The 15,963-nt window shown below is 33.0% G+C and overlaps 1 protein-coding gene across 1 annotated transcript in view; it reads right to left on the reverse strand.

The window, feature by feature from the left end:
• LOC132754272 (uncharacterized) overlaps positions 1–1,672 on the reverse strand; it is a gene marked incomplete at its 3' end in the record, with an annotated part of 29,144 nt that extends 27,472 nt beyond the window's left edge. Inside the window, 1 exon segment of the mRNA XM_060744887.1 lies at positions 1,555–1,672.
• Positions 1,673–15,963: the final 14,291 nt, after the last annotated feature.

A 15,963-nucleotide genomic window follows, 5' to 3' on the forward strand; every position in this document is an offset into this window, starting at 1 on the left:
ATATTAGTAACTTAATTTATATACATTAACACAGTGTTTGGTGTCCAGACGGCCCTCAGATGGAACCCATTTGTACTTAATTTGCATAAATGACGTTTTCAACCGTGAACAGGCACACATTTATGTGACTGTTATACCGCCAATCACTTCGTGAATCCGTGGCATAGAAAAACATTGAAAGGTGTTCAGACGTCCGTCTGTGTTATTGTGTTCCTTTGCATTTTAAAGCCATTAACATTGTTAATATACCTAACCGATTTACTGTCATTTGCAACGTTATCAATATAATAATTGACAAAAAAGTACATTTCGCTGTTAACTGAAATGTCCTGTCAATGGTTTCCGGGTATCTTTTCAGTAGTAAATGCATATCAATACGTTTTTTATATCAAACAATGACTGATATATGTTTCTGGTTTTACTGCCAACCAGATAGATACAAGCCTACAAAATCGTTTGAATGTGAGTACACATGTATATGCATAAAAATAATTGTTATGTTTATCTTCAAAAGTGTCCAACAAGAGAGTATTTAAGTTATTTAACTTATTTACAATAAGGTTATTAAACGAAATATGAACAGATTGTATTGTAAAAAATCAACTCAATTGATACATTCAGATCAAATGAAATATCAGACTGATAAACTCTTAATATAGCCCAAATTGTTTTCTTAATAATGGACAGTCATTAATCGATGGGCGGGATTTTTTTTCCAAATAATAATTATGACGTTCAAATGGTCCCCGTTCTGTTTTATAATAGACACAAGTTATGTCGACATGGTCTGGTACAGATGTTGTAAAGATTCTAAGTTTCTCCATCAAAACCATGATAAAACACGCCATGTTGCACTAATATATATAAACATGACCACATATAAATTATTACGTACCACGGCATATCGGGGATCAATTCAAGCTTGAGTCGAGCGACAATGTGAGATCGCGACAGGACGACAATACGAAAGTCCGACAACGCGCCGTTTGGCATTTTGACGTGCTAGCGACAACATGACGCACAAAAGCGTTCAAATCGGCCACTTTTTCTGATCTTCATATATAAAATATTCATACTTGCCAGTATGATTGAAGTAATTCTTTTATAGTTAAAATGATTGGGTACTTTATTACCCTTCCAGATTGTTCCATCTTTTTGATTGGATATTGATCCGCCGAAAGAAATTGATATTTTCCCTTTTGTATAAAACAATATGCGCTGTGAAGATGCGCTTGCGCTCCGTTGACGTCATTTTGCGGGTCAAAGGAATCTTATTTCGACGTTAAATTTGAAAAACATTAAAAAAGTTTTACATTTGTATTTATTTTAAAATCGTTTTACTCGGAAGGGATGGGTAAAAACATTTAACACAAGTTGTTTAATAATCTTTTATAGTCCTTAATCCAGGCAATGCATTCAAATGATTGTACAAGAACAAAATGTATAACACTGTAGAACGAAAAATGATGATCAATTTGCTTAAATTAATTGATCTATAAGCGAAATGATTTAAATGTAAGTATCTACCAGCATATACATGAAATATGAACTTACATTTATTGCCTTTCTAAAATTACTCCATTACGTTATTTTCCTCTTTCTATTCACAAACAAAAACCATTTAATTTTGATTTGACGGGGGAAATAAATTCAATTTATTATTATCTTTAGCTTCTATCACGTGACAAGTCATGTGTATATCATGTGATACATCATACACCCGAGACATGTGACAGGACTTTGTCCGCCAATCCTGACTTGATACTTAATATCTGATAAATCTTTAACTTATGATATAAATGTTGTTATTCTGCTAAATATGTATAAGAAAGGGCGGCTGATTTTCATTCATACACAATAATTACCAATAACGAATTTTACTTTAAAAAAAACATAAGGTTCATATATTTTTTTTTTATTTTTTTTTTATTTGGCTTAATTTGCCATATTTTGAGATTTTTTCTATCTTTCAACATATCTTTTAACCCATTACGCGATAAACACGCCTTTTAACGCCTTTCCCCCCTTTTTTGTTGTCTCAAATGGTGAAAAAATGGCCTTATTTAGGCCCCCAACACTTGTTTTTGTTTGAGAAATGTTGTTTAAAAAAGTGACTACTTTTTCGGCGCGGCCACTCAACCAAAAGATACATCAGGGGGTTGCCAGAAGGGGAATGTACCCCCTTCTATTTGAGGGTTTGAAGGGGGCGGCAGTCCCCCTCATCGCCAAGAAAATTTTGGACTTGTGAGAGGCTAAAAATAACCCCAGATCGATCAAAAGGTAACGTGTAACCAACGCTGAAAAGCATATGACTCTATCTCAATCCATTGAAGAAACATTTATTCTTCATAAAGCAAATAAAAAATGTAGGTGGTGAAATGCAATATATGTATGTAAAAACAAACATCATTTGCATGCACACTTTATTCTAGATAAACTATTATTATATGTATATATACATTGTATACTTATTTTGAAAACCTATTTTGAAGCTGCTTTTTGATAAAAATAAAAGAGAAAACATGCACGAGTTGCCTTTTTCGCAATTTTAATTATGATTATTCCAACAAATGATGCCGTTAACGAACACGATGCTGTTTTTTAAATTTATTTTTATATTGTAGATAACTTATAAACGTGACAGTTTAAATGTAGTTTAAATGTCCATTAGTGCAGAAACCCTTCTCCGATATAACTAACATGATTTATGACAATACCCTATATTCTGATAATCTAGATAATTTTCAAGATCAATAGTACATATACTGCAGTGAAGTGTATATAATCAGATAATGTATATCACAAAGATACAGATTGTTGTACTACAATCTTTGTTATGAAGGACGATTGTGAAAAATACTGGTTCTATAAACAAGTACATTCTGGTATAGAACAAATGTTCTTTACCGACAATTCCGTCACACATACTTTGGATTATATCTTCGTTTAAAACAGATGTAAATAAACGCATGTGTAGTTAGAACACGTATTGTATAATTTTATTTAGATACATAGTACCTATCATGAACTTGTAATTGCTCCAACAATCAAGTTATATACCTAGGCTAATTATAAAACGCTGAATTTGACCTTAGTTATGCCGTAACACTAAAATACTTTCTCATCCGCAGATGAATGACATAAGTATGCTAATTTACCATATTAAAACGGAGTATCTATGTCTCTCCTAGGCTACGGTATAGAAAAACCCAAACGTTGGTAAGAAAAAGTGAGCGTTCTGATAACATGAACTCCATACACACCTTGGTCTGTATTTCTTTGATCGAGCTTCTTGGTTAGAAGTTACTTCGGTTACTCGCCTTTTTCAACATTCATTGCTCCATGTTTAACCAAAAGAGAGTTATAAACATATGTCTATGAATTGTTTAGACAAACACAAACTCCATCCTTTCTAAATGTTGAATAATGTATCATTATTGGGGATAGAGTATATAAAGACTACAGATTATTGGTAAATTTATTTAAAATTGAACTTAACTTCAAATGTGCCATGCAAAAAGTAAGGTTTTCATTTCAGTATTGATTTGATTATACCAATGTTCTCTAAGTCATTATAAATATGTCTCTATATTACTATGTACATTATATTTCATCGGTTTGATATTAGGTATTCAGATATAAAAGTGAGTCATATTTTATTGGTCAAAACCTATTTTTATATATATAGCAACTGCGAGTTTGTGAAAAGGCCAGTGTTACAGTCATACCATACACCTGTGTTCAAATATTTTTACTTTATATAGGTATATAAGGATACTTCCGTTCGTTACGAAACAACAACAAAAACATTCTACTAGTTTATTTGTCAGGCCGGTTGTTCAGACACCGAAAGAAAGTATAAAAAACGTATTACTGCAAATGTTTTCAAATTCAAAAGTTTTTTATAAGAAATACTTAGGCACTTGATCGATTAGTATTGCTCTTTCAAACATGCGACAACGCATTCTCTTACAACTATAACGTTGCTCATACACCTGTTAAAGTAACAGTTACACTGCGGCGCGTTAAATGTCGCTACACAACTAAATGTCGCATTTGCTACTAAATGTCGCAAAAATCTTCTGCCGTTATATGTCACAATGTTAATTAAATGTCGGACGATTTTGCCGTAAAAAAAGCAACAATCTCAAACATCTAATTCATGTAAGCTGGTGGTATTAAAGGACATTTATCATTGAGTAAATGTCTTAACATATGCAATAACTCTTGAACATTAAAGTATATCCTGATACACCTGCTGACTTAAAATGAAAAAAAAAGTTTCAAATTTCAAATCAAAAATTTTAAATATTGATTTTCCCGGCCTTAAAAAGCGAGGCTTTATGCTAAAACTCGACTTTGTATAAGGTACGTAAGGAAAAAGACCGCAATCGGGTATCTAAATGAGGCATTTGTTTGCGTGGTTAGTCTACTATGTAACACAAAATGTCGCGGTTTCTTTCGTAAAACTCAACCGTTCAAGACAGAAGTGTGACGCGATAGTTTCTATAAGCTGCAAAATTTGATACAATTTCGACAACAATATCGCTGATTTAAAAGTTTTCAGCGACATTTTATAAACTGACGGTAAAATTTCTCGAGGCTTTAAAATGGATGCCACCGGCCTCCATACTTAATTCTATCAACAAAAGTATTAATGATAGTGCATTTACAATGGGCACTCGGTTCCACAACTGACTATACTTTTTAATTTCTTTAAATTGCACTGCGCTTGTCTCGCTCACAACGAGGTTATGGTGCTCACAACGAGGATTAAAGCAAAAAAAGGTATATCTTCGTTTCTATGAAGACTTTCAGATAATAATTTTCGCTGAAGACTTGTGGGCATCTGTTTTAGGTTAGAATGCACAAAACGTCACCAGAATCGACGTTTTCAATGTTAAATTAGGTCCAAAGAGAAGTTGTCTCCAGTTTTCCTGCTACCCCGAGTGACTGCGTCGCACAGTATTTCCATCAAATTGTCCCAACAGGCAATATCTTTACATGTGCATACTCAGAAAACACATCGCTAGCTAACTGCATTTCGATATTTTTACATAAATGTCTGTAATCTTCAAAAATTATGAAAAACTCACCTTGTTTATCGTGTCACACGTCAAAGATGGGTGCTCACAACGAGGAACGGAAGTTGCTCACAACATTTTAACCGATGGACATTTTTCACTCGTTGTGAGTTAAACGGGCGTGGTGCAGCTTGAAGTTTCTCCTAGTCAAGTTTTTATTTCTCAACTTCCAATGATTTTTATTTCTCATAATTAGGTTTTTAAAACTTCTTATTTAGAGCTACATATTTGTTGTTACATTTATTTCTCCTAATTATTAGTACACAATCCTATTTAGTTGTGAATGGTATATAAAAATTGGAATTAGGCTTTTATAGCTTCTAATTAAAACTAAGAAGTCCTTTTTTGCTTTTAAGACTGCTAAATTGAAAAAGCTAAAAGTCTGGTTCAGTACCAAATAAACTTTGGTAAACGTTATTTTATCATAGATTTTCGACAATGCGTCCACATACATGCATCAAGGACATGTTGTAAGAAATGTGACAGTGCGACCACATACACATGATACATATATTTTATGAAAAATCTGTCATAATAATTCAACGTATTCAAATGATAACAAATCTTGAATGTAACTTGTAAATTTTGGGCATTTGATTCTTATTTGTCAAATATATTTACGGACAACATTGAATTTCTTATAAAGTACTTTCTTGTGGTTAAACTATTTAGAATAAATTAGTATTTCTTTTGAGCTAGAAGATAAATAAGATCTTTCTTCTTTTTCTTTTTTTTTTAAGTAAGTAAGTAAGTAAGTAAATTGTTTATTATAGTGACATTGTGCATTTATCATTTCACATACATTATAAGAATACATACAAAAACACCCGGCCCATTGGACCTATAAGTCACCTTATTATATATATACAAATATACAAACTGTGAACAGTACATATCTTTTAAAATGGAACATTTAAATGAGATTAAAGTTGCTGCTCGATCTGTAAATTACAGTATCACATTTCAGAAAATGGATAGTCAATATATCATCATGTTGTCACTATTGGCTAGTTAAAAGTCAATTACCTATTATACAGAAAATTTCTCCTTATCACATATGCTTTAACAAGAAATTTTATTATTTTGTTCTGGTGATTTTTAATGAGAAATACTAATTTTTCCGTGTTTGTCATGTTGTTATATACATCATTTATAATAATGTCATTAAATGCCATTGATCTTATATCATTATATACTGGGCACACAATTAAGAAATGAGTTTCATCTTCAATTAATCCTGATTGACACAAAGTACATTGTCTTTGATTTGGCGCTTCTCCTATATATCTTCCGGTTTCTACACGTAAGGGCAGAATACCACACCGAAATTGTGCATAGATTGAGCGTTCATTTCTTTTAAGATTTAGTGACAAATAGCTTTCACCTGAAAATTGAGTCTTAAATGTTTTGTAAGTCCGTAATTTAGGGACCTTTTCATAGTCGATTGTCCATATATTTGCAAAATACTCGAAAATTTTCAATTCAATATAAACCATATTCACTGTTAATTTATTGTCAAAGTGGTTGGATAAGTCTAACTTAGACATAATGGTTTTCACTTCACTGCACCAGTTACTTGTTGCGCTTGATTTATCGTAATCCATATTAAACACTCGTTTAGTAATCCTATCATCACTTAATTTAACCAGTCTATTCCAATATCGGACAATACAAATCCATCTTCTATAGGCGCACGGTATCCAACCTGTTTCTCCCAACAATGCTAATTTAGGTGTAAATCTGTGAACGCCTAAGAAGTAACGAATCGCACGATGTTGTACATTTTCCGCCGCTTGAAAATGTTTGAAACCCCAAACGGAAGCACAGTAATCCAAAATAGGAACAACACATGAGTAATATAATTTTTCAAATGTTTTAAATCCACAATGTTTTAGCCCATGTACTTTTGAAATAAGGCTGCCAAGAGCCCGTCCTGCGCTTTTTGAAAGTGTTTCACAATTGTAGTTAAAGTCGTGTTTTTCATGGAAAATAACACCAAGGTATTTATATTTGTCGACTGTTTCAAGATAATTAGCTCCGATTTTGAATTGATAATCACTGCGGTTCGTTCGTCCTTTCCGGAAGTGTATTATCTTGGATTTTTCGCAGTTAATCAAGACTCTCCAACGCTTGCACCAGTCGTGCATTGTATTCAACATTGTTTGTAGATTTTCTTCAGAATTGGCAATCAAGACTATATCGTCCGCATATAGTAGCATTGATATTGATGTGTCCCCCACCTTGACTCCTAGGTCAAGGTCGTTGATTTCCCTAACTAAGTCATTAACGAAGATAGCAAAAATTGTCGGCGATAAATTGCATCCTTGTTTCACACCTTTTGAACAAATGAACCAGTCTGTGAGTTTATTATTAATGCGCACACATGACGTTGAATAATTGTATATACTTTTCACTGAATTATATATTTTACCATCAATTTTATTCAAGAGTAGTTTATATAGCATCATGTCTCTATCGATGAAATCAAAGCATTTCTTGAGGTCAATAAACGCTGTCATTACGGACGTATTATTCCTTATAATGCTATCTAATGTAAAGATGTGATCCTCACATGAGCGATCTGCTCTAAATCCATTCTGTTCGTCGGCTAAAATATCGTGTTCGTTCAAATAAACCGTAATTCTTTTGTTAATGAATGCACTATATAACTTGCTAATGCATGATAGTAGACTGACCCCTCTATAATTCATAGGTAATCGTGCGTCAGTATTTGAGTCTTTCAAAATGGGACAGATTATTGATTTTCTCCAGGGTGAAGGTATAATTCCAGTATCCATAATTAGTTGAAATAATTGCTGCAAGACCGCTATTATGCTAGGAAATTTAATTACAGCGTACGGGATCATATCATAACCGGATGCAGATCTTGATTTCGCTTGCATGACTATTTTTTTTATCTAAACATACCTTTTATGTTGTTCACGTGTTTTCAGATTTATTGTCTTCATGTTGTTTGTGTCTTATAGGCCCATTGGGCCGGGTGTATACTATTGTTTATACATGTCTTGTTTGTTCATTGCTTGTATGTTTACATATGACACATTAATAAAATATTAACTTACTTACTTACTTACTTACACGCATCACATGATTCCCCTTCTCTTACAAGAAAGGGCAAACAATTGTCCGCCCTCGTATTGAAGGGCATACTATAAAATGTGCCATTTCCTTATTATAATTGATAAGGAGGCTGGCTAATTTCACAGATATTTCTTGAAATATTAATTAATTAATTCATGTTTCATAACTATGCATATGACGAAAGGTTGGCTTTAAGTGAAAGGCATAACCAGTTACCAATATTTTAACATAAAGATTTAATTTTCAAATGGTGCATACTATAAAAGCATCAAATCTGCATTCATTATGTTTAAATTGCTATAATATGCATATTGTTCACTTTGTTGATAGTAATGGGTGATGTATATATGGAGTATATAGGACCTGCTCATCTCTGTTATCTATATCTCTAGATAATGTCATCAACTATAGATACCTGTATACTCATTGTTACCTTGACCGTTTTCCATATTCAACCATGTACACTTTATAAAGAAATAATATAGATCATGAACATTGATTGCTTCGGATAAAACATTTTGATTCTAAAACGAACTATAAATAAATGCTGCCGTTCTTTATATCAAGCTTAACTTAGCCTGATTTGTTTCCAGACTTATTTACAGCGCGTCGCATATCTAATGGTTACGTCACATGTATTAATATAGATCGTCATATTTGCACAAATTTTCGGTATTTCTATGTTTATTTTATAGGGAATAATCGGGGACGTCGGTGGTGCTTCTCAGGTGCCAGCTCGGGTCTAAATAAAATTATGGAGGGGCACCTGGTGGTTTCCTCCACCAGTTAAGCTGGAAAGTTATTTTTATTCAACGATTTCAATAAATTCAGTGATGAACCTACACGAATTAAATATTCTGTTTATCACATACACAAAATTAAGACTATTTAATGTGAAAAGACTATTTAATGTGAAAAAAATCATTTCCCGCTATACCGTCATGGTTATAATTCAAACATTAGAAAACAGTTTGTGGCTGATCACTGAAAATCATAGACATGGAGTAATTCAATTAGAGAAATCTCTAAGTTCGAAACTAACACATATCTTAAAAAAAAAACATACAGAATATCCATTTTTCAAAACTAACACATATCTTAAAAAAACATACAGAATATCCATTTTTCATAATTACATGACAAACTTTTTTTCCACATTTTGTTAAAACTCCACATTTTTAACAGTTGACTTCGACTCATATACCCTCGTTATAGACAACTCGCACATGCGTGGATCCAATATTCTGCGAAGTTAAAAAAAAGAATCTTCAGTTTTAACAAAGTTCACGTGCATGGATTTTTCATTTCGAAGATACCCTTTTAACCTTGCAGCAATGTTTAGTAAAGTTGTTGGAGGATAGAATTCTCCATTTTTCCTTTCAATTTCACGTGAATTGTTGCGACCAAAAATCCATTTTTTGCACATGAACAGAACTGCTCTGTTTTTAAAAACGGGAATAGGATAACCAGGCTCTTGCTTAGTCTCCGGTTGTAGGTTGCGGTTTTCAGCCAACTTCCTCAAGCCGTGCACTGTCCAGTTGTTGTTTTTTGTTGTATTATTGGTATTTCTGTTTCATCAGATGACAAAAGCTTTTCAAATCGGCCTGCAAAATGCAAATATCAAAGAAATCACTTAAATATGATTTTTCAATGATTGCAACGGCATTTAAGGCAGATAAACCATGTTATGTTTGAATAATTTATGTCATCAATTTTGAGATTCGATACTAGTTGGGCGTGGAAAACCTGCGCGCTGGTCATGTTCCAATTTGTATTTTCATTCAGATAATGATGAAGTTAGATATTGCGAGAATTCGAGAATAATTTTTTATAAAATATTTACCTGAGCTATTGTCTTTTATTGCTTGTGTCTGCATATAAAACCTGCGTATCAAGCCAAGCAACCGTGACCACATGAAATGGTTCAAAAATATTATTCTTGCTATATTCATTATGTCAAACACAATCTGATCGCAGGATTGTGGCATGATGACTAATGATGCAAAATACATATAACCGCAAGTGTAACACTCCGACCATGAGTTGTCCTGTCAATCTATACTAGTAAGGACGGGACTCGTATTACATCAAACGCAGTACCGACGCTTCGTACGTGACTTATTCATCGAAAGTGGGTCAAACGGTAAGCCAGTTATAGTTCATATTTTAACAAATATAGAACTTATTGCTGCGCTCCGCTATGCTACGCTTGCAATAGATTCCATATTTTTTAAAATCTGAACTATAACTATTACATACCTCTGTAAAAAAGTTCTGTTCGCCAGAGTCAGTACCATCACATACTTAAGAGAGTATTTCACAATTATTCCCTATAATGGTGGAAACAAGCGATGCATTTGCCCCTTTTTGGAGGGCAGAAAAGATGTTATTTATGGAAAGCGGTATGGGACCCTTCCGCCGTTACTATATAATTCAATGTAAATTTCTAATGACGGAAATCCGCCGTTAGAAATACCCGCTCCGCCATAAGCTATCTATTTCGCCGGTATACTTGTCCGGCCGAAAGATTCCGCTGTTAAAATGAAACTGACGGAAATCTGTCGTTTAAATACCCGCCCCGGCGTTATAAATACCCGCCCCGCCGTTAGATATATCCATAATCCGCTGTTAATTTTCAATTAATTAACGCCGAATTGACCCGCCGTTACAATGTAAAGTAAACACTACTCCGCTATACCGCCCTTAGAAAACCCGCCATAAGATAAACTACCGTAAAATCGATTAAACCACTACGCCGAATCGCTCTTTGCTTCTGACGGAAAACTGTTCTGTTCTGTTCTAATATGCACTTCATCGGATTTTTTTACGCCGGTATTGTTACTATTTTTAGTAACTTTCCGGCCGAATGAAAACTTTCATTCGGCCGGAAAGTTACTAAAAATAGTAACAATACCGGTGAAGTGACAGAATTGAACTGAATTGAACAATTTTCCGTCGTTAGCTTCATTAATATTCATATCCAAAGAGCGGGATTTGTAAAATGTTTTCATTGGTCAATGCAAATGTCACATTTATAAATAACAACAACAACAACAAGCCAGCATCTGAATTGTTAGGGAATTGTCAAACATCTAGTCAGAAGTTTCTTAATTATTACACATGAGGAAGTGAGAAGTTTTTTTTATTCTAAAACTAAGTGCTACAGTTATCGACAGGTTAACCCAAAAAAGCCATCGTACAATTATCGATTTGTTTATTTCCATTTGATTGAATTCTACTATGTAAAACAATCGTTGATTGGTTGTTTAGAAGGGTATTTCCCGGTTCCAATTATTTTTACACAGCGTGACACTCGGTAGTAACTACTAATTCTAAGGCTGTAGTTATCGACACTTGGACGCAATTATCGACAGGTACTTTTTAATTGAGGACACTAATCCTTTTTAATGGACATATTGATAATAATTATGTTTTATAATATCATGACAATCATTATATTGCAAAAAGTATTTACTTAAATTAATAAATCATGTGTTTGCAATTTATTTTTTTAATTGAATTGAACTTTGAACCCAAGTTGCAGACCCCTAAATTTTAAGAAAAATGATAAGTCAATAACCAATTTCAATTTTTTATTCAGATATATTGATGTAAGCAGAGATAGTAAACACTGTGATGTAAGTACATGTATAAGGTAACATACATTTAATGTAAGTATAAGATAACATACTGACATAGTTAATTCAACAAACCATTACATTTGAATACCACCATCATCATCATCGGAATCCATGTATGGTATATTTTCCTCAGAAGAGGTATTGCTGGCATATATATGCCTCTACCTTTTTTTCTTTTCTATCAATTTTATTTTCTTTCTTAATTATCTTTTACAAATCTTCCTTTCTTTCTTTCTCTTCCTCTCTCACTTTTCTTGCTTTATCTTTCTGTCTTTCTTACTCCTCTTCTTCTGGTCTTCTCTTACTTTCTCTCACATTAACAAATTCAAAGCAACAGAACCTTACAACACTTTTGGGATTTTATTTCTAATGAAATTGACTTTTCTTTTCTTTATTTCAGGGATAATGAGTTTATTAAAGGCAGAAGACTTGTCTGAGACAGTTGAAGTACATGTAGTTGCTACTATAAGCTCAGAGTCAGATGGACCCACTTGCTTTCAGGAGATATTAAGGGGAAAAGGACTGATCACATAAAAAACTTAGTCAAAATCTCTTTCTTGGATAGTGAATAACCTGAAATATAAAATAAAGATTCATAGTCATGGCAAATGTGTTTAAAATAGATGAAGAACCTATTAATATATATAGGAAATTTGATTTGCAACGTTTTATTTAAGAAGTTATCAAAATTACATACATTTGTAGTTGAAATACATGAACCATAACATCATTAAAAGGTGCACTTCATAGATTATTTCAGCATATAATTTTTGTTTTCCGATTTCAACAGAGTATATATTCCAAAATTCAAGATAGAACTTTTGCCATCAGATTTGCATAGTTTATTTGAGCTTTCTCCTTAGCAGGAGTCTAAACTGACGGAAGTCCGGGCCTTGTTGGCATTTCAGGAACTCTTCCCAAATGGTTATCTAAAAGGGTGGTCCTTGGAACCCCATATAGCCTGGCAGCCTTTACCTTCGACATCCCATTACATCTCATAGTTGACTTTAACTTCCACTCATTTTGGGTGGCAAGTATTGGACCCTCTTATGATTTTGAGATGACGTCTAGAACAGGAGTAATATTCTTTCATGACTGTACTGAAACCTATCATCTTTAAAGGTTTTAATTTGTCTGAGGTAGAACTAAATGTTTACTGTTGAACATTGTATGTGAATGGATAATTAAATAAAACATTAATATTCTATATAGTTACATTATTTTTATACTCTTCAATAAAATTCTTTTTAAAACATAAATTTTTATTTAAAAATTGCAATGTGTCGATAACTGTAGACCTTTCTGTTTACTGGACGTAGTTATCGACACCCCCCTACAACTGTATCAATACCGTTAATATTGCATATTTAGTGGTCTGCAACCCATACACATCTAATATAAGACTAAACAAAGTGGAATAACTCTCGGAAAAATAAAGCGAAAATCACAACTTTCAGATATTACGTAACTGACTGCCTTACCCTGTGACGTAAGCTGTCCTGTCTAGTAAACAAATTGATGCAACGGTTATAAAATGCATGCAAATTTGACTTGACAAAACTCCGTGGACTTTTGCAAAATAGCAAAAGGAACGTGTAGATAGTGTTTCAGGGAAAAGATTACCTCAAATGTGTTTGACAAGTTAATTTGAAAATTTTAAATAATGAAAAATAATAAAACTGTCGATAACTATAGACTGTCGATAATAGAAGCACTTGCTCTATTACACATGAGGAAGTGAGTATCCATAATTTCTTTATTTGTAATTTGCTTAATTTAATTAAAAATGAACCAAAGTAGTGGGTGGGGTATGACGATTATTTTGAAGTTTTATAAAAAATCTGGAACTTAAAATACTGTATTTTTAGTCCCAGACAAAATACAATTGCGTTATCTGTGAGAATATTACATGTAGGTCATATTATATTAGGCCTAGCAATGAGCAAACTAAATAACTAGTTCATTTGTGATTTGGTAGTGCTGCTCTTGTTGCTGCACACAGGGTCTTTCAAATTATATTTAATTACCTTTTTTAATCACCATTGATTATATCTCCATATTTCACTTTATAATTAACATGTATGTTAAACACTAAAAAAATGAGGGGTGACTGAAGTTTTTCAATCAAATTCCAACAAAAAAGGTTGGGGTGTCTGTAAAAAATGGCTTAGGATGAAGTGTCTGAGGGGTGAACTGTCTGTAAATCTATTGAATGACTATAATAAATGCTGCCTTGGTTGTAAAAGATTTGATAATGAATTTCGGTACACATGAAATCGAACCTGAAACCCTGGTTCTGGTCCTTCATGCCATATATGCATCTTATATGTATATTTACAATACTGCACCAGTCTTCGCCTTAATTTTTTATCAGCACTAGCCCAGTCGGGCTAGCAGCTTACAAATTTCACTAGCCCGAACACATTTTAACTAGCCCGAACCAAAATGGTATTTTTTGCATACATTTTGTACAGAAATAACACTTTCTATATGTTTTATATACCATTTAACATTATTAAAATAGCAACTAATCAACTTTTCTTCCTTTCATTATTTAAATAAGAAGAGTTAAACTACATATGAAAGAAGATATATTTAAATATTTCTGTGGCATTGTCCACAGACACTGAAAAAAATTGTTTAAAAACTGAAAAAACTCTTCTCCTCGTTTACTGTAACCATGTCGGCTGATGCACGCATTGACAACATATTTATATTCCTTTTCGTATAACCTTTATTTTTTTTGGTGTGTTCCTTTTTGGCTTAGTGCCTTCAAAATACAAGAGAAAAGACATATTGTGAAGCATGAGATGACGCCTAATAAATGTCTAACAATCAATAATATTTCATGAGCGTTTTAAGTTCAATAAAGCTGCAAATAATTTTTAGGGCCAAGGTGGTTTACCCATCAACATCTAGAGTAAAATGAAAATTCTGGGGTAAAATTTATAAAAAGAATTTGCATTGTTTTGTTATCAAATTTCATTGCCTTCTAAAAAGTTCCTTTCTTTACATAAATCAGACTGACTTATATAATAAAATATTGATTCAATGTGAAATAATACAAAACTTGCTCTGTTAAGACAGGCTTCCCTAGACTAGGGTTTGTTTAGGTTACACAGCAAATTAATGACAAGACTCATTTTTTTGTTGCTGACATGTTGTTGTTTGAAAGTGTCACATTCTTTTCCAATCAGCTACATGGTCAGCATGAGGCTTTATTCATACTCTATTTCTACAGACTACATTTTAGTTTTCTTTGGTTTTGATTATTTATAATTGAAATTAGAATTAATGAAAAATAAATATAATAGAATAAAAACTTTTATACACAAAGAATTAGTCTTTGAGGAAATTGTCCGTAACTGTAAACTTGGTACGAAAATAGTGAGTACAAAACTGCAGATGGCAAGGGAGAAATATGTTTTCCAATAGATAAAGTGGCAAGTACAACACATTTTTCTTTATTTTGTAGCAAAAACATTATAATATATGTCTATACCCATTGAATATTAGGTTAAGTCCTACGATGATTACACCAAATTTAACTTTATCAATAATTTCATTCCAGAAACTCCCAAGAGTTACCTTCCCTTTTTACTCGATGTCACTTCCTGCTACTTTCGTTTTCAACTTACAGCAGTGTTGACAATAGTACTTTTAGTTTTCCATCCAATTCAGTAGAAATATATTGTATTTTCATAAAGCCAAAACATTGCTATCTGGAGCTCTGAATATTTCCAACATTTTCTTAATTTGGATATGAAAAAAGCCCTCGACCAGACGGGCTACCAGCTTGGAATTTTCACTCGACCACCCGTAAATTTACTCGACTCGGTCGTCGGTCGAGTGGGTTAAGTCGAAGACTGCTGCACGTTTATAACGTCCTTTTTCTTTGGATAATCGTGACGTTTATATAGTTTTATATACACGGCTGCTGTTGATTCATGCAGAAATCTTACTTTTTCTCTATAAACATGATGCTTGCTGTAATATAAATTTGTTATAAAGATTGTTGACAGGTTATATGGCCGTTTATAAACGGCTGTTTGCTATATAACCCTTGCCTAAGGCTTGGGTTTATATTTACAAATAGCCGTTTATATAGGGCCATATAACCTGTCAACGATCTTTAT

The sequence above is a fragment of the Ruditapes philippinarum genome, unplaced genomic scaffold (genome assembly GCF_026571515.1).
Source record: "Ruditapes philippinarum isolate M1 unplaced genomic scaffold, ASM2657151v2 ctg2880_1_1_1_1, whole genome shotgun sequence".
Classification (NCBI taxonomy): Eukaryota; Metazoa; Mollusca; class Bivalvia; order Venerida; family Veneridae; genus Ruditapes; species Ruditapes philippinarum.